Consider the following 21175-nt stretch of genomic DNA (forward strand, 5'->3'; position numbering starts at 1 on the left):
AACGGTCGCATTGATTTGATGGGCCGAGGGGCCTGTTTGCATCCTGTATCTTTCAATCAATCTATCAAACAGTGCACAGCAGCCAAATGCCAAATCCTTCATGGTGCTGGTGAAACCCTAGCTTACATCTTTGTTGTTATTGTTATGTTTTTTTTTGCTCTTAAATAATTAATCTTAGCAGTCTACATTTTTGTAAGGAGTGGACATTATTTTATAAATAGATGTCGACAAGAAGTGATTTTAAAATATCACAAGTGTGCTAATTTGTGCAGTTGTGATTAGCTATTCCTTCCCATTGTCACCTCTCACCTCAAACAAAACATATTCTTTTCCCCATTTTTTATCCTTCTGCTTGTATATTTATGATTCCCTGGATCAAATCAGACAGTCACCCCACAGTATATATTCATGTCTGGACATCATTCATGAATGTCACAGGCCATTTGGCCAAGGGAGACATTATAGTTGATTGTGACCTTCTTGTAGCCTGATGTCCATGGACACAACTTTCTTGCAAGTGGCACAATCATTATTTGAGATTCTTGGCTGATTTTTTCTTTCTCTAACTTAGGATGATTTATGGCAAGTATAGTGCTCCAGCACCACTTACTCTGAGATTCACTAATTCAACACAAATTTAGAATTACATTTGAGAGGCTTCTAGTGTGTTTGGCTCTGTTACTCACTGAATCTTTACTCAGTGAATCATAAGGGGAAGCTGATCTAATTTCTCTTTACTGTATTACACATGGCTAAAACATTGAGGATTTTTTGTATTCAGAAATGCAATGCTAAGACATGGTTCCTTTTAGTTCTATCAAATTTCACTTTCTGCCTTCTTCTCCATCTGTAAAATATCTAACAAGATGTCTAACACCATCTGCTCCTACCTTTTGTAGTGTTATTATATTGCTCTGTATCTAAATGCTTGAACTTCACTGACAGATTGATAGCTGCGGTTAAAGCCTGCAAAATGCTTTGTTGCCTGTTTGAGATGCTGTAATTTATATCATATTGAGTTATCATTTCAGAATTGCATCCTCAGGGAGACATATTTCTTATAGAAATGTTTTCCACAACCCCCCCTTTCTAATTTTTGGCTTTATGCATTTCAAGTTCTCAGTCACAAAGTGAGGTTGTTTGAGGTCTTGCATGTCAAACTCAAACACAAGTTGTTACTGAATTGACCATGAAGGAACCATGAAAGGATTAGCACCTGTTCCAGACGCTCAAGTAGAATTTTATCCATAAATCCTGAAATTTTAAGCCACATGATAGGCAATAGTGTTAACTGAGGCAACAAGATAGATGAAAAATAGGGGACCAGGATATTGGATTGGTGGAGGATAAAGCATGCAGTCAAAATTAGGATTTTTAAAATGTGCTGGTAGTCCACTGAACACATGTCATCATCTGTATTAGAAAGTTAAGGGCCTGTCCCACTTGGACATTTTTGCGTCATTTACTCAACATCATTTACGCATCACGATGCACGACACATGCATCATGACGTGCACATGATGCGCGCATGGTGTGCATTACCCGCGCATGATGTGTGGTAATGTAGGCAGTAACGCGCGGTCGCGCTCGGCGCCCCAGAATTTTGGATTCACAAAATCTTTGCGCGCCACCTGCGTGACGCGCAAATGACGCCCAGGTGGGACAGGCCTTTTAGGTTCACTCCTCAGGTAAGACAGTTCATCAATGTGTGGTTATTTTTCTTATCTAGCTCTTTTTTGTTTAGAGAGATCAAAGTGAGTGATCCATGTGGATCCCAAATGTGGCCTTAAATGTGGATCTAATCTGTTATATTCTTTCTGGGTTCAAGTTAGTCCAGGTTTACACTTATCATATGTATAACCAGTCTTTTAAACATTTTAAAATTATACAATGGTGTAAAGCATCAGGGTCTTTACCCATATGAAAGAAAACCTAAGCCAGTTCAATAATTTTACTGTGAATTATAAAAATAAATCATATTGAGCTTGCATTTCAATATATATTCAAACTCGGCCATGTATTTCTAAGCAGTTTTTTTTGGATCAGAAGGAAGCATTGTTGTGGGTGCCTCTGATCTCCATCCAAGCAAATAAATGGATTTAGAATAAGAGGAAAATGCTGGAAATACTTCACAGATCAAGTAGCTTATATGGAGGAATAAACAGAGGTACAATTTCAAGTGGTTAATTTTCATGCTGAATCGTTTTCAGTATACAACTAACCCAAAGAAGGTAGACACAAAATGCTGGAGTAATTCAGCGGGACAGGCAGGATCTCTGGAGAAGAGGAATGAGTGATGTTTCGGATCGAGACCCTTCTTCAGACTTACCCAAAGAAACTGTGGTTGAATAGAAAGGTGAAATATTCATTATTTGTTTATGAGTTGATTTTCTTACATAAGTTAAATTCTCTCTGCATTTTTGTTAATGCTCTCAGTTGCTTAGCCACATTTTAAGAATATGTTGGCAATTATTCCTATACAAAGTTAGAGATAACTAGATTAAGTGGGACCAGTTGGGCCCCAGTCACACAGGAGGCCTGGTCCCCAATGCAACCCTTTCCCCAACACGATATTCGACCACTCACCCATGGCCCCTAGTTGTGCAGGTGCGGCTCATTTCCCCTCATCCCCCAGCAGTCCCTCCCCCTCCTCTTCATGTGTGGGGGGGCAGGGGGGTGTGGGGGGGGGGGGGGGGGGGGGGGGGGGGGAGGGTGGAGGGGGACTGTGTGGGCAAGGGAGGGGGGTGTGGGGGTGAGAGAGCTTGGAGAAAAGATGGGGGGAAGAGCCATGGGGGAAGAGGTGAGTATCACGAGGGAAGAGGGCAGGAACCAGTGAGGGGAAGGGGCTGGAGCAGGTGGGTGGTGTGCCCGGCCCCACCCGCGACCAGTCCCACCAGCACCCGGTCCCACCGGCACCCGGCCCCACCAGCACCCGGCCCCACCAGCACGCAGCCCCAGCCCCACTAGCGCCAGCTCCGGCCAAACCAGCCGGTCCCACCAGCCCCCGGCCCCCAGCACCTCACCAGCACGCAGCCCCAGCACCACCACGCCACCGGCCCCACCAGCGCCTGGCCCCAGCCCCACCAGCGACCAGTCCCAGTCCCCAGCCCCACCAGCGACCAGTCCCAGTCCCACCGGTGCCCAGCCCCGGCCTCACCAGCGCCGGCCCCGGCCTCATCAGCGCTGGCCCCGGCCTCACCAGCGCCCGGCCCCACAAGCACCCGGCCCCGGCCTCACCAGCGCCCGGCCCCACCAGCGCCCGGCTCCCTCAATCCTTCCCACTCTCCCTCCTCACTTCCCAGGATCTCGAAGTTGCAACAGTTGGCCTCGCAGTCGGCCAGGCTCTTGTTCGCTCCGCATTCTGCTCGCTCCGCTCCTTCAGCTTTATTGTGACAGAGGAGCCAGCCAATCAATGTGGCAATGGTGCGCCTGAATAGGTGTCGCGATCCCGGCCTGGGTGTCGCTGTCCCGGGTGACTGACAGGAGAGGAGACCAATCTCCTGATGGAGAAGTGACCAATCTGTGCAGGAGCGGTTTGTACGATTTTTAAACCTCGCTAACTTTTACAATATGCCACCGATCAGAACAAAACTTGTTGCACTCGCAGCACAGGAGAACGGTGAGTGAGCTGGCGAAATATCTTAGCGATATCATGTACCATTTTTGCGCAAATAGAAAAAATGCGCAAACCGGAAGAGCACAAGATCAGAGTTTTAGAGATAGATAGATAGATAGATAGATAGATAGATAGATAGATAGATAGATAGATAGATAGATAGATAGATAGATAGATAGATAGATAGATAGATAGATAGAAAGAAAATAAAGGATGGATGGAGGAAACAGATTTGAAGAACTAATTTAAAATGACACAATATCTTGATGATTAAAGTTAAGTTAAGAGCAATTTACTCCTGTGGCACCCGAGTACTCTTGTAAGTCTGCATTATTCCCACCTGAATGTGTCACAAGGTACAAGAGTTTAGCATGTCCAAAGTGGGCCTGCTGGTAATTAATTCTGTAAACTCTTTTCAGATTGCACTTTAATATGGCAGCTGGAAGATAAAGAAGCAACTTTCCTCTTTTTCTGTCTTCTGCTCTGGAGCTATCGGTCTAAAATGTTCTACAGAAATATTTGCTTGTTTGATAGCTGAGGGGTTCTTAATTGTTCAAAATGCCTGGGTAGAGATGTCACTTTTCTTACTAATATGTTTTTCCCAGATCCAAGAACAAATACCAGTGGAATTGTTAAGACTGGACATTAGGACCATCCAGTGAAAAGACAATCTGTGACAGAGTGACTTTAATAATAGCTTTTGAAAGTAGGAGCTTCATTGAGCACTCTGATGTATATGACAATAAATGAATCTGAATCTAAACTCATCTGAATCCAAACAAATAGCCCCAGATTTGCTTGGCATATGTTCACAGGGGAAATATAATAGTGTGAGTATTTATGGGCTTGGGATTACAATTAAAAGCATTTTATTGCTCTGAACATTATAATATGGTGAAATAATTTGAAGTGCAGAAACAATGGGTTGTATATTCATTATCAATATAGCATTGACCATTAATAACTTAATTTGCTTTTAGCAATCAATTGTTGATATCGGAAAGTTGCCCCAGGAAAAACAACTTTTCTTCAAAATGTTATTGGATATTTAACATACCACGGTACATTGGAACAGAAGTTATGGGTCTGGACTTTCTTAGATTTTTATCTTAACTGGCAGACATAATCTCTGTGCTGTTTGTAAGAATGGTGAGAAATAGCTGTTATTTTGGCAATTGCTCAGTGTGCCAGCTGCTAGCTTCATTTCTGGGATTTCTTGCTCCAAATTCTGATGGATATAAAACATGGATAGGCATATTCATCTTAAATATAAATGATGGAAAAGAATTTCTAGTATCTGACATCTCACATCAATATTAATGCAGGAAATTAACCCGTTCCACTCTGATGGTCTTCAATATGAATATATGTTGCCTAACCTGCTGAGTGTTTTTAGCATTTCCTGCATTTATTTCTGCCAGTAGGTTCTCCATGCATAACAAATGCCTTTTGTGATCATTGTTCTTCAACATCTTGACCAGGTAGCTCTGATCTTGCAGGCAAACTAAATAGGAATATCTTGTATATGACCAATAATTTTATTACTCATTCAAGGAATATGAAGTTTACTGGCTGTCAGCATTTAATTGGCCAATCTAGTGGTCATTGAGAAGATGATGGTGAGGTGCTTTCTTGAATTGCTGCAATCCTCAGACTCAGTCATACAGTAGAAAATGAAGTAATTTAGCCCATTGTGCCCATATTGTTTTTTAGTAGAGCATTCCAATTAGTCTGGATCTCCTGGATGTTTTCCATATATTTTGCCCTTTTTAAGCTGATATCAAGTTCCCTTTTAACAGTTACATTGAATATGTCTCTATTGCTGTTCAGTTTTTTTTAAATTGCAGAATAACTTATTGTAGTAAAAATATCACCTCTTTTCCTTATTTTGTTTTCCACAGATGACCTTGTGTTTATAGAATGATAAAGCTAGAAAATATAAACAGTCATTTCGGCCCACCATATCCATGACTACCAAGTTGGCATATTGAGCAGGTTTCTTTTGCCTGATTTGATCCTTAGCCCTTTAAAACCTTTCTATTCATATAACTGATCAAATGTAATTTAAAAGTTATTAATATATACATGATTGTATATTGTTTCACTACTAGTTCTGACAGTATAAGAAGTTTCCATAGTCATTACCTTCTGCCTACAGTATATTTCACCAACAGTGATTATAATAGGTTCACTAAATCATCCCTTATGTTCTTAAGCCCATTATGGCATCTGACCCTCCAAGTTTATAATGTAAATGAAGATGATTACAATTGAGCCAAACTTTCATTAGCAAAAGGTTTATTCTAATTGGTTAAAGTCTAATTTTGTTAAAGTTCAATTAGCTCCATTGAGTTTAGGAAAGCTAAGTAGTGAAATTATATAAATACCAAGAGGCAAGAAAGGTTAATATTTCTTGTTTGCATCCCAATGTTGTATAGAAATGAATATTCCAGAAAAAAAGGAGCAAAAGCATAGTTAGCATTTGGAAGCGAGATCAGACACTCACACTTTAAAGCAGTTTTATCACTTTAAAGGAAATTCTTCAGGCAAACTTAAGTTCTGGCAGAGCTTGGAACAGCTTGTTTCAAAAATTCCACTATAATGATGGTTTATTGGCAACTGATGAAGTTGACAATTCAGTTGACTTTCTATCTGCTAAAACACCAAATTTGATTTGTTTTTTTTGTTTTAGTGTTAAAATAAAGACTTAAAAAAACCCACAAATTTGGGGCCATACATAGTATCAGAAGATGATAATGTTTGGTAATAATGAATCATGAGCACCAGTGATTTGACTTTGAAACCACTGGTGGCATTTTCCAGAAACTTATCCAGGAAATTATATTACCCAGATCATGATTTTTCATCCATTAAGATTGTTTATCTTATTCTTTGCCATGAAAATAAAGTGATAATTATTATTAAGTATTATGTTCAAAGCATGAGAAAAATATGCCCTAAAAATTATTTCACAAATCACATTTGGTATGAAGGAGACAGTAATGCAAGTCTCGGTGATTTAATAACCTTTGTAATTGGTCAAGTCTACTTGGATTGGATATTTTTTTGTAACTTCCGAGCTGCTGTTTGCTTTGATTCATACAGAGAATAGTGGGAGATAAATTCATGTTTGGTCATTGGCAAGTGGATTCAATGAGCTTTATGTACTTTTGAGTCGATGCAGATCATCTAGCACCCATCAACACCAATTCCTTTCTTTATTTTTCCACATTCCCATCGACTTCCTCCATATTCCACCACTGACCTATATATTAGGATTAGGATTCATTTTCCATTGCCAATTAATCTATCACATGAATGGCTTCGGAATGTGGGAGGAAAATAGGAAATTCAAGGGAAACCAGCAAAGCTACAGGAGGAACATACAAATTCCACAAGGATAACACCTGAATGTCATACTGGAAGCATGAGGTGCAATGGTGCCACCAATTTAAAAACAATCTCCAGTAGCCCCTCCCTTACATTTTATTCCGTATTAGTCCATGGAACTCAATATATAGATGTAATTAAAATCAGTGGTCACACTTTACTGCTAATTATGAAAGGTGAAATTCACCCCCAAGGACACCAAATTTACATGGAAAATGACTTTATTTCTGCTGTCTGACTATTGCAGGAGGTTAGAAATTCTAACTTCTAGAGGGGGTTCAAATCTTCAGCTAGCCACAGAATAGTTAAACTACAACATAGTTAGAACAGGGTTTTCAGCAAGATCCCAACTCTTCTGGCCCCTTGTATGTTCTTTGTCATTGGTTAGTTTAGAGATACAGCACGGAAATAGGCCCTTCAGCCCATCAAGTCCGCACCGACCAGCAATCCCCGCACATTAACACTATCCTACAAATTAGGGACAATTTACACATACACCAAGCCAATTAACCTACATACCTGTATGCCTTTGGAGTGTGGGAGGAAACCGAAGATCTTGGAGAAAACCCATGTGGTCAAGGGAACAATGTACAAAATCCGTACAGACAGCGCAACCGTAGTAGGGATCGAACCCGGGTCTCCGGCGATGCAAGCGTTGTAGGGCAGCAACTCTACCACCGTTCCGTGGCCGCCGTCATCATCAGGAGAATGTATACCATCAGAAGAGAGACCATAAAACCATGATACATAGGAGCCGAATTAGGCCATTGAGCCCATCGACTCTGCTCTGCAATTCAATCATGGCTGATCTATTTCCCCAATCAACCTAATTCTTCTGCCTTCTCCCCATAATCTTTGACACCTGTATTAATCAAGAACCTATCAATCTCGGCTTAAATATTACCCAAAGACTAGGCCTCCACTGCCATCCATAGCAATTAATTCTACAGGTAGATACAAAATGCTGGAATAACTCAGCGGAACAGGCAGCATCTCTGGAGAGAAGGAATGGGTAACGTTTCGGGTTGAGACCCTTCTTCAGACAGAATGAATTCTACAGATTCACTACGCTCAGCTAAATAAATTCCTCATCATCACCATTCAAAAGGTACATCATTTTATTCTGAGGCTGTGCCCTCAAGTCCTAGATTCTCCCATTATTGGAAACATGCTTTTCACATCCAATCTATTTGTTAGGTTTCTAAGAGATTTCCACCTCATCCTTCTAAACTCTAGCGAATAAAGGCCCAGAGCCTTCAAACAGGCCTCATAAGTTAATTCAGTCATTCCCGGGATAATTAATTGAAACATCTTCTGGACCCCCTCCAACCCCAGCATATCCTTTCTCAGATATGAGGCCCACAACTGCCCACAGTATTCTAAATGTGACTTGACTAGCAGCTCACAAAGCCTCAGCATCACATTACATCACATCAACACCAGTCTGAAGAAGGGTCTCTACCCAAAACGTCACCCATTCCTTCTCTCTATAGATGCTGCCTCACCTGTTGAGTTACTCCAGCTTCTTTTGTCTACCTTCGATTTTACCAGCATCTGCAGTTCTTTCTTATACACGTTGTCCACTCCACTGCGAAATCTCCTCAAGGTATGTTTACTTTGAAGACATTCCTCTTCTCTCCCCGACGAGAGTTCAGCAACATCCTCTCTCACTGCTCCCCCTTTGTGATTCCTCCTTCCCTCCAACTCTATGACCACGTCTTAACCCAGACCCGTTACTACAGCCACGTTTGTTTTCTCGGAATTATCTGCGCCTCCATCTTTTACCTCATGGATTCCAGCTCCGGTTCCAGACCTCCCAGCTCAGAACCAACCCGGACTATAGATTCCGACAGTCGATCTGCCATTCATCACAACATTTCTCATTCCGTGCCCTGCTTTCTACACTTGCTGCGATGCGCCGGCACCAACAGGCCCTCGCTCTGACTCTCCCGCAGCTCTGGGCCTCACTCATCCAGACCTGCTATGGACTCCAACAGCACTTTATCCAATGCCAGATCCACGCCCCCAACAAACGCAAGAAACAACATCAGTCTGAAGAAGGGTCTCGACCCCAAACATCGCCCATTCCTACTCTCCATAGATACTGCCTCACCCGCTGATTTACTCCAGCATTTTGTGTCTACCTTCGATTTTACCAGCATCTGCAGTTCTGTCTTACCCACTCAGCATCGCATCCTTGCTTTTATATTCTAGTCCTCTCACAGCAAATTCTAATGTTGCATTTGCCTTCCTTAATACCGACTCAACGGCAAATGAATATTTTGGGAATCCTGCACCAGTACTACCAAGTCCCTTTCAACCTCCAATTTCTGAATCCTGTCCCCATTTAGAAGATAGTCTATGCCTTTATTCCTTTTACCAAAGTACATTACCGTACACTTTGCTACGCTGTATTTCATTTTCCACTTCTATGCCCACTTTCCAAACCTTTCCAAGTCCTTCTGCAGACTCCCTCCTTCCTCAATACTACCTGCCTCTCCACCTATCATCATATCCTTTGCAAACTTAGCCACAAAGCTATCAATTCCATCATATAGATAATTAACATATATTGCGTGAAGTAGAGACCCCTGTGGAACACCACTAGTCACCAGTAGCCAACCAGAAAATGCCTGTTTGCCTTCTGCCAGTCAGCCAATCTTCTATGCACACTAGTACCTTGCATCTAATGCCATGGGCTCCTATCTGTTTAGCAGCCTCACATGCAGTTCCTTATTAAAGGCCTTCTGAAAATCCAAGAGTGGCTCTGAGATTACTTGGCATGACTCTGGACCCTGTAAGATATCATGGTAACAGGTCAACAATAGGAAAGGAATCCTTCAATTAAATATATCATTGGTCCATCCTTAGCTGATGGATGCATTTATTTCTATGTAAAACAGCAATTGTACAATATGTACTCTGGTGAGGAGGACTTCAAATATATTTACAAAGAATGGCAGAGGAGTGCTATAACCACTATATGCCAAGTTATGAAGAACATTTTGCCAGGCAGAAAATTACTTACAATTATATCGGAAGCAACAGAGCACCTTCTTGGGAGGAAAATATTTTTTAAAAAACACAAAAGATACATAAACTGTGATGGTGTTTATTGTTTTGTAATAAAACTCCTTTAAGACAATGTTATGATGGCGATGGTGTCATGCCAGTTTACGTTATCATAGTAAAGATTTAAGTGTTAGAAATGCAAAGACAAATTTAAGGCCAGAAAGTTTGTTGTAGAAATAAGCAACTTTAAATTGTTTGAAACAAATTCTAAAAACTTCCAGAATGCTATCAAACAAGAGAATTACCATTTATCAGTGATTTAAAATTACCTATCTATACATAACTAAAGCTCTGATCTTGTGCTCTTCTGGTTTGCGTAGCTTTTCTATTTGCTCAAAAACGGTACGGGATAGCGCTACAATTTTGTGCCAGCTCACTCACCGTTCTCCTGTGCTGTGAGTGCACCACGTTTCTTTCCAATCAGTGGTATAATGTAAAAGATAGCAAGGTTTAAAAATCATAAAAAACCGCGCGTGCGCAGATTGACCTCTCTCCTGCATGTCAACGCCATGTGGATTAGTCTCTTTTCCTGTCACTCCCCTGGACAGTCTGCCCCTTCCTGCGCCATAGCATCTTTACTGGAGCTGAGGGTGGCCGGAGGAGGTCTCCAACTTTTCAGAGGGACCACAATTTTCAGAGGGTCCGGAAGTGGCGTGGCGATGTCGCCAAACGGAAAGCAGTGAATGTGATCCTGGTGGAGGAGGGCATCCAGCGCCCGCTTTGAGTCCCCAAACGCACCACCATCGCAAAGCCCCATAGCTCCATTCCCTTCCCCTCTGGTTCCCCTTGCTGGCTCCGTCCCCCTCCGCTGTGATACCCCCTTCTCCCCCATGGCTCTTCCCCATCTTTTCTCCGAGCTTCTAATACTTTCTTCTTTATTTATAAAGGAAATTACATTTAAAATATATTTTAAGTCATCTCACAAGCTAGATTGATAAAGATTTGATAAAGAATGTAACGTTTGGTAAGCCACATAATATTAATATTTGGAAGCAAATCCTTTTGCTTTACCAATGGAACAGATGGGTCATTTTTACCTCTTGTGACACAAAAGGAGGCCATACAATCTATCAAGTCCATGTTAGCTCCCTAAAGAGCAAGCCCATTCCCCTTATTTCATTTCAACTTATCCCTCTCACATTTTGTTATTTTACTGACACTAAATGGTAGTCTATATTAGCCAATTCACCTACCAGCATATATTTGGGATTTGGCAGAGTACTTGGCAGAAACCCACACAATCAAAATGAGAATGTGGTAACTCCACACATGTCAGGTTGAACCTAGGTTACTGGAGTTTTGAAGCAGCAGCATTAGCTTCCGTGCCACCATACCGCTGTTGGCGTATTACCTCTTCAGATTGTGAAAACAGGGTGAATATTGAAATCTGAAGCTAAAATAAGAATATTCTGACATGCATTTACCCCCTTTGAGACTATGCTCTTTGCAGATTACTTTGTAATAACAGCAGCCTTTGGGTTCATTTCTGTGCTTCAATGAGATCACTGATATACAGCAAGAATTGTTAAATGCAGTTCTATAACTTACTTAATTTATTGCTTTAAAAAAACTTAATTTACATCATGTAATCCTCAATTGGGGAAAACATGGATTTATGTATCACCTTTAATATATTGAACGTCTAAGTATGCCCGAGTGGGGAGATAGCAGATACTACTGTCTGAAGAAGGGTTTCGGCCCGGAACGTCGCCTATTTCCTTCACTCCATTGATGCTGCTGCACCCGCTGAGTTTCTCCAGCATTTTTGTGTACCTAGCAGATACTACTAACAGATGGCTGAATGGTAGTAAAAGAGTTGGGATAGATGACTATAAGGATCAAGCAAAAATAGATTTTATAATGTAGCAATGCACCAAGTTTTATTTGTGAGTGGGTTGGGGATTTGCAGACTGGCTAAGATCTTAATAAATGCATTGAGCATTCATCTGCTAATATTGGCAACAGTAATTTCTATCCTTACATCAACGGATCTATAGCCTCTTGTGCATGAGCTCTTTTGGAGCACACCCTCTGGCTAATCATGTTTTCCTTTTCATACGATGCCTTACAGGGAGCATTAGCTTTAGAAGCAGGCATATGCCATTTTTGTTGACTTATATAGGATTCCAGATTTCATTCTACCATGCAAACTGCTTACTATAGGAAGCACTCCTTTATCAGCAAAAGGCATCTGTTCCTACCAGATAGTGTTGGATACTACATGTGATGCCAAATCTTCAATGTTGTGTTTCACTAGAAAAAATAACACTGAAAGAAGCCTTTTCTCTCATCCTCTCAATGGAAGCATCAATGTGATGCATATGTGCAGGGAATACTTAATACAAGAACACATTGAATGTGTAGTGAATACCTAATATAGGAAGATTTGGTGAATTGAATGCTTTATGACTTCTGCTGAAGTTCTCATGTTGTTTGTTTCTAGAGCTTACAGAACTTTTATACCCTGTAATTAAAATGATTGATAAACTAGCAAATTTAAAGAACTTGACTGAACCAGGAATTACAGTACTTCTACTCTTATACATACTACTCCTACATCAGAGCCTGTTTTGTTAATAACTAAGTTTATTTTATGCACAAATATCCCCCACCTCCATTTGCTGCTGGAGGAATCTTGACACCCCACCACTGAGACTTGTTAAAAATTTATGTCTGTGGTCATTAAGTACGAACAGAGTTAGATTCAGTTTTGATGGTCCCAAAATGTTTGGCATGCCAACACTTCACCGGTAAAACTATTAAATTTGGTTTCCAGCAATTCTATATGATTACTGGTGAATAAATATTACCCATGGACCTTTTCCCAGCAAAATTTCAGCAAAGCGGAGGTACCAGTAAAATCATCAGTCTACAAGACTGAGAAATTTGTCCACCATAAAACTTTGAATTGACACTTTGATGATCTTCCAATATCCTAAGATGATTTCATGCTCTTCCACAGTTAATTATGTCAGCAGCTGTCAAACAACAATTCTTTTAATTTTTGTTTTATTCTGTATATTATTTATATATTTTTTTAAATAAGTGGTGATAACTTTTGATGTGTTAAAGAGGGAACTGCAGATGCTGGAGAATCGAAGGTTACACAGAAGCTGTAGAAACTCAGCGGGTGCAGCAGCATCTATGGAGCGAAGGAAATAGGCAACGTTTCGGGCCGAAACCCTTCTTCAGACTGATCAGGGGTGGGGGTGGGTGGGGACAAGAAAGGGAAAAGGAGGAGTAGCCGGAAGGCTGGAGGGTGGGAGGAGACAGCAGGGGAGCTGAGGAAGGGGAGGAGACAGCAAGGACTAACAGAATTGGGAGAAGTCGATGTTCATGCCCCCGGGGTGCAGACTCCCCAAACGGAATATGAGGTGCTGTTCCTCCAATTTCCGGTGCTGCTCGCTGTGGCCATGGAGGAGACCCAGGACAGAGAGGTCAGAGGCGGAGTGGGAGGGGGAGTTGAAGTGCTGAGCCACCGGGAGGTCAGCTAGGTTATTGCGGACCGAGCGGAGGTGTTCGGCGAAACGATCGCCCAACCTCCGCTTGGTCTCACCGATATAGATCTGCTGACATCTAGAGCAGCGGACGCAATAGATGAGGTTGGAAGAGATGCAGGTAAACCTCTGTCGCACCTGGAACGATTGCTTGGGTCCCTGAAAGGAGTTGAGGGGGGAGGTAAAGGGACAAGTGTTGCATCTGCTGCGGCCGCAAGGGAAAGTGCCCGGGGAGGGGGTGGACCGAGAGGGAAGGGAAGAATTGACAAGGGAGTTATGGAGGGAGCGGTCTTTGCGGAAGGCAGATATGGGGGGAGATGGGAAGATGTGGCCAGTAGTGGGGTCACGTTGGAGGTGGCGAAACTGACGGAGGATTATTTTTTGTATGTGATGGCTGGTGGGGTGAAAGGTGAGGACTAGGGGGACTCGGCCCTTGTTGTGAGTGCGGGGATGGGGAGAGAGAGCAGTGTTGCGGGGTATGGAAGAGACCCTGGTGCGAGCCTCATTTATGGTGGAGGAGGGGAACCCCCGTTCCCTGAATAGTGAGGACATTTCAGATGCCCTGGTGTGCATAACTTTTGATGTTGGCTTATTGGCGTCACCTATAGGGAGATACAGTGAAATACTTTATTTTTCATGCTATTCATGTTAGAATATAATCAAACTTTCACGTTACTTTGATAGTTCTTGTCATAAATATTTTTTACACTTGGTAAACATGGTACAAGGTAATATCGTCAAAGGCTAGCCTGAAACTGAGTGCAGACACAAAATGCTGGAGTAACTCAGCGGGACAGGCAGTATCTCTGGGGAGAAGGAATGGGTGATGTTTCGGGTTGAGACCCTTCTTCAGACAGATATCAGGGAGTGGGCGGGATAAAGATAGAATGAAGTCATAGACAGTAAGATTGGTGGGAGTACTGGGAAGGGGGAGGGGATAGAGAGGGAAAGCAATGACTATTGAAGTTAGAGAAGTCAATGTTCATACCGCTGGGGTGTAAACTATCCAAGCGAAATAGGAGGTGCTGTTCCTCCAATTTGTGCTGGGCCTTACTCTGACAATGGAGGAGGCCCAGGCCAGAAAGGACAGATTGAGAAATGGGAAGGGGAGTTGAAGTGCTGAGTAACCGGGACATCAGGTAAGTTAAGACGGACAGAGCAGAGGTGTTCAGTGAAACAATCGCCAAGCCTGCGCTTGGTCTCGCCGATGTAGAGAAGTTGGCACCTGGAACAACGGATACAGTTGATGAGGTTGGAGGAGGTGCAGGTGAACCTCTGCTTCACCTGGAAAGACTGTTTGGGTCCTTGGATGGAGTCGAGGGTAGAGGTAAAGGGACAGGTGTTGCATCTCCTGCGGTTGTAGAGGAAAGTACCTGGGCAGGGCGTGGTTTGGGTGGGAAGGGACGAGTTGACCAGAGAGTTTCGGAGGGAACGGTCTCAGCGGAAAGCAGAAAGGGGTGGAGATGGGAAGGGGGTGGTCCCGCTGAGTTACTCCAGCATCTTCAATTTTCTTGGCCTCGCGTTGGGAGTAGAAGTGGGGGCGGATCCGGACCGCAACGGCTGTGAGTCTTAGGCTCAGTTCGGCGATCGTTTGCCTGCTTCTGCTGCTGTTGGAGCATTGCTCCAGGGTCTTGGGCCTGTCCCATTTTGGCCGTCAGTTACTCGACAGGCCGTTGGCGGCAAAGATTTTGTTCGCTACAAAAATTTTGGAACTCCGCACGATGTCGCACACAACTACATACCCCTCCACGCTTCTCAGTGGGACTGGCCCCGCGTGGCCATACGATGCCCGTGCGCCTCAACGCGACCACGAGGTCGCTAAATTTGCATGCCAAGGACAAGTAAGTGGGACAGGCCCTTTACTGTACCCAACAACATTCTATTTTTGTCTTACCCACTCCCCTGACATCAGTCTGAAGAAGGGTCTCGACCAGAAACGTCACCCATTCCTTCTCTCCAGAGATCTGACTGTCTTGCTGGTTATTCCAGCATTTTGTGTCTCCCTTTGATTTAAACCAGCATCTGCAGTTTTTTCTTACATATGAGTCTGAGAGCCATTATCTCGATCTAACATCAGGTTCTTGAACTAGTCTGCACAATCCTCACCACAACACAAATCACAACTACTTCAACCCTACTGAACCATGGACTTTGCACTATTATGGTTGTTCTATGTACTTTGTGTTTGTGCCATCATGGTCAAGTTGCTTTAGAGTAACTGATAATTTGCTATATATTTATTCTTACTGTTGATGCAACTAACGTGCCTGTAAAGCTGCAGGAAGTAAGGATTTTATTGGTCTAGTTTATATTAGGTGCATATGACAAATAGACACTCATGATTCTTGATTTGACTCTTAACCCTCATTGCTTCTATAATGCTGTGTCTTTTGCATCAAATCCATTGGTCAGATGTAGTTAAGGGATACATTTAAGCCCAAATTCAAAGTTTGTTCAAGGAGCCCAAGTCATCATAATATATTACAAATATATCAGATGATAGAAACATAGAAACATAGAAAATAGGTGCAGGAGTAGGCCATTCGACACTTCGAGCCAGCACCGCCATTCATTGTGTTCATGGCTGATCGTCCTTTATCAATAACTCGTGCCTGCCTTCTCCTGATATCCCTTGACTCCACTATTCCTTAGAGCTCTATCTAACTCTCTCTTAAATCCATCCAGTGACTTGGCCTCCACTGCCCTCTGTGGCAGGGAATTCCATAAATTCACAACTCTCTGGGTGAAAAAGTTTTTTCTAACCCAGTCTTAAATGACCTCCCCTTTACTCTAAGACTGTGGCCCCTGGTTCCGGACTCGCCCAAAATTGGGAACTTTTTTCCTGCATCTAGCTTGGCCAGCCCTTTTATAATTTTATATGTTTCGATAAGATTCCCCCTCATCCTTTCAACTCCAGTGAATACAAGCCTACTCTTTTCAATCTTTCTTCATATGACTGTCCTGCCATCCCAGGGATCAATCTCGTGAACCTACGCTGCACTGCCTCAATCACAAGGATGTCCTTCCTCAAATTAAGAGACCAAAACTGTACACAATACTCCAGATGTGGTCTCACCAGAGCCCTATACAACTGCAGCAGAACCTTGTTATCCCTTGACTGAAATCCTCGTGTTATGAAGGCCAACATTCCATTAGCTTTCTTCACTGCCTGCTGTACCTGTAAGCCAACTTTCAGTGACCGGTGTACAAGGACGCCCAGGTCTCACTGCACCTTCCCCTTACCTAACCAAACCCCATTGAGATAATAATCTGCCCCCAATGTTTTTGCCGCCAAAGTGGATAACCTCACATTTATCTATATTATACAGCATCTACCACGCATCTGCCCACTCACTTAACCTGTCCAGGTCACCCTGCAACCTCCTAACATCCTCTTCACAGTTCACACTGCCACCCAGCTTTGTGTCATCCGCAAACTTGCTAGTGTTGCTCCTAATTCCCTCTTCCAAATCATTAATATAGAATCTTTCTTCCGTTTTGGAATGCAATGATCCTGCGTCTTCCAGATTATGCCCAGATATTCCTGCCATTGCTGTTCCACTGTCATTCCTGCTTGGATCCCTTTCCAGTCTACCTTGGGCAGCTCCCCTCTCATACCTTCATAGTCCCCTTGGTTCAACTGCATCACTGACACTTCCGATTTAACCTTCTCCGTCTGATGATGGGAATGATAGTTTAAATTTTAAAATGCATTGAATGACAAGCTACTGATTGAATCTGTGAAAAAGTGCTTCCTTTTGTGCTTAATTCCATCTGAAATCTTAGCGATGGCATGGGTCAGTTTCCAATTTCGATGTGATGCCAACATATTTAAAATGAAGAAACAACTGTTAATGAAGTGATGTGAAAACGTAAGGTCATGACGTAAGAAATGGCTATAAGCTCACCATATTTATTTTTTAACCTCTTGATTTTAACAAATTTGACAACCATATCTTCAGGTGCTAAGACCATAAATTCTGGAATAATTTCCATCTATCTCTCTATCTCTGTATTCAATCTTTATGGACACCCTAAAGCCTAACTGTCCAGGTAGCACTCCTGTGAATATCTTAGGTCACTTCACAGTGGTTTAGTCTATCTAATAATCTAAAACTCTCATTCCACCTACTCCAACATACCCACAGTGTGCTAATTGCCACAAATCTCATTCAGTCAACAGCCATCTACTTACCCACTTATAGTGACACCAAGTTCTCTAACAATCAACTGAAACATTTTCATAATAAACACGGTAAATGCTAGAAACACACAACAGGTCAGGTATCTATATTGGAGAGAAATAGTCCTGCTTCAGATCAATCATCTTTAACAGAATTAGGAAAAGTTTGAGAAGAATTCTCGAGAAAGGGACAGCGTGGACGTAATAAATCTGTGATGGCTGGAGACTTGGAAAGATTGAATTACACAATTGGTAGTTGTTCTGGCTGAAAGAGAATGGTAAAAGCTAGTGAAGAACATAAGTTGTGCTGGGAGATGTTTAAATAGGACCAGATGGATGAAATATGAAATTACCAGAAGGGAAGTGAGAAAAGCAAACTGATTGCTGGAAATGTGAGATGCATTGCTGCAATGGTTAATTATCTGAAATTGGTGAAATCAGTATTGAGTCCAAAAAGATATAATGTGCTCAATTGGACTTTAAATTAGATGATAAGCTGCTTCTTGATTTTAAATCATGCTTGGAGTATTGCATACAGTTTTGGTCTCCTAATCTGAGGAAAGACCTTCTTGCCATAGAGGGAGTACAGAGAAGGTTCACCAGACTGATTCCTGGGATGTCAGGACTTTCATATGAAGAAAGACTGGATAGTCTCGGCTTGTACTCGCTAGAATTTAGAAGATTGAGGGGGGATCTTATAGAAACTTACAAAATTCTTAAGGGGTTGGACAGGCTAGATGCAGGAAGATTGTTCCCAATGTTGGGGAAGTCCAGAACAAGGGGTCACAGTTTAAGGATAAGGGGGAAATCTTTTAGGACCGAGATGAGGAAAATATTTTTCACACAGAGAGTGGTGAATCTCTGGAATTCTCTGCCATAGAAGGTAGTTGAGGCCAGTTCATTGGCTATATTTAAGAGGGAGTTAGATGTGGCCCTTGTGGCTAAAGGGATCAGGGGGTAGGGAGAGAAGGCAGGTACAGGATACTGAGTTGGATGATCAGCCATGATCATATTGAATGGCCTACTCCTGCACCTATTTTCTATGTTTCTATGTTTCTATGTTTAGTGGATATTGTAGGAGGCTAAAAGTAGAAAGATCAGACTGGAGTAAGATGTGTAATTGAAGTGACAAATATAAAAATCCTCTTGTGGTATCATGCAAATCTGCCTCCCAATTTGTGTTTAGCTTCCCCAATATAGTGGAGGTCAAATTGCAACTTCACCTGGAAAGAGTGTTTGGCACTCTGGATAACAGAAAATAAGATAAAATGGTGACTGTTACATTTCAGACATATACACGGGCAAGAGCCATGAGAAGGGGAATATTTTTTGCTGTGGTTGGAAGCTTCAAGAAGGCAGCTAATATTATCAGAGACCCATTCCACCCTGGCCACACTCTGATTTTGGTGCTACCATTGAGAAGAAGGTTCAGGGTCCTGAGAACCGTGACTTCCAGTTTCAAGAAAAACTTCTCTTCATCGAACATTGGATTCAAGAACCACCATGCACAATTCTAACCATAGATTTTTCTCAGCATCAGACCACTGTGGACTTTACAGTATGGTTGCTCAACATACTTTGATTTTTTGAACTGTCATGACCCAGCTCAGAATAGCTAATAGTTTATTATTTATTTATTAGTTGTTGTTGCATTTAATCTGCCTATAAAGCTGCAATAAATAAAAAGCTGCTCTAAGTACTCTTGTCTCTTGACTCTTGAACCAAAGCATTCTGGAGGGAATGATCCCTTTGGAATATTGGAAGAGGAATGGAGAGAAAGATTTGTCTTGAGGTGACTTCATACTTGGATACTTACCAAGTCAATGGATATTTTTAAGGCAGAGATTGACATATTCTTGATTAATATGGGTATCAGGGGTTATGGGGAGAAGACAGAAGAATGGGATTGAGAGAAAGATAGATCAGCCATGATTGAATGGCGGAATTGACTTGATGGGCCGAATGGTCTAATTCTGCTCCTACAACTTATGAGCTTATGAAAATGATCTATTGACCAGTGGGGTGGAAGATACGTCAAGAAAATAACCTCCCTGTTCTAGTTATGAAGAGAGAGAATGATTGGATAAATGTGTGAAATAGAACAGATGAATTTGTTGCTGTATTTTTGAATGACAATAAAGTATTTGATTGATTGATGGATTGAGAGCTATGCCAAGTATTAAGAGAGAGAAATCTGGTGAAGGGAAAGGGAAGATGTCGCAGAAACAATGGAATGGAAGGACTTTCAAAACAGTAAATGCAAGAAACATTCTGAAGATCAAGAGGCATCATTGGGATGTATGGAAGCCAAGAAAATTCATTCCCTTATTGGTATATATTTTATTTAGTGGGAGAGAAAGGGTTATTTTTCAAAGGTGATTGCGTCAGAATAGATGTAAGAGAGATGTTTTGTGCTGGTGTCATTTCCATTACTCCAGATGCAGATTCAGCTGTTAAGGCCCAAGCTCTGTAATCCCCTCTGAAACTTGTTTTTACATCTACTTCCATTGTTAACATGTTCCCAGGACCCTACATCTCTGATCAAGCTTTATATAATTTGTCTTCAGATTGCTTTATTGTCCTTACTTTAAATTTCGGCATTTAGAAGTACCTTACAATGTTTATTGTATTAAAGTGATATTTCAACGCAAGTATGTGTTAAATGGCATTATTAGAAAAATAATGTATTACATTACCAAAGAGGCTATTGTCATATCTCGTATAACATTACCAAAGAGGCGATTAACAAAATATCTACTGTAGTGGAGAAATTTCTTTGGCTTCCATAACTTGGCTCTCACTCAGCTATAACAGCGGAAACACAAGTAGTTAGTGCTTTTGGCAAAGTTACAACAGCAGAGCAGGAGAAGCCCCCCAAAAAATTTCATGCCCAGGGCTACTGTTCATTTCTAGTATGAACAAAAGATAATCACATTAAATAATAGTGTCAGCATGCAGATATTTAACTTCATAAGAGTTTATAACTCTATGCTAATTCAGGAGTATACGCATTCAGTTTAATGAATATATATTTCAAATACCTTGGTCGTGCTACCTTTGCTATAACTTATTAAATAACCGGTAATCATGAATTGTCATCCAAGCTGACATTTGGTAACAAGTAAACAACACTGAAGCAATTGAGACATCCGGAAGAACTTGGCATGGCTGAAAATTACTTTCAAACCAATTTCATTGCAAGATTGTTTTATTACTGTTTGGTGTACCATTCCTCTGGACAACTTTGGAGCATCACTAAACATACACTAAATACAATGATGAAGTTAACTGTGGTTATCTGTCAGGTATTGCAATTGTGTGACATTTAAATGTTGCTGTGATTGTTTGTACATGAAGTGAGCTGCTGAATACGAACAGATATGCTTATTTCTGGAGGCACTACCTAGAATTGCTTTA

The sequence above is a fragment of the Leucoraja erinacea genome, chromosome 14 (genome assembly GCF_028641065.1).
Source record: "Leucoraja erinacea ecotype New England chromosome 14, Leri_hhj_1, whole genome shotgun sequence".
Lineage (NCBI taxonomy): Eukaryota > Metazoa > Chordata > Chondrichthyes > Rajiformes > Rajidae > Leucoraja > Leucoraja erinaceus.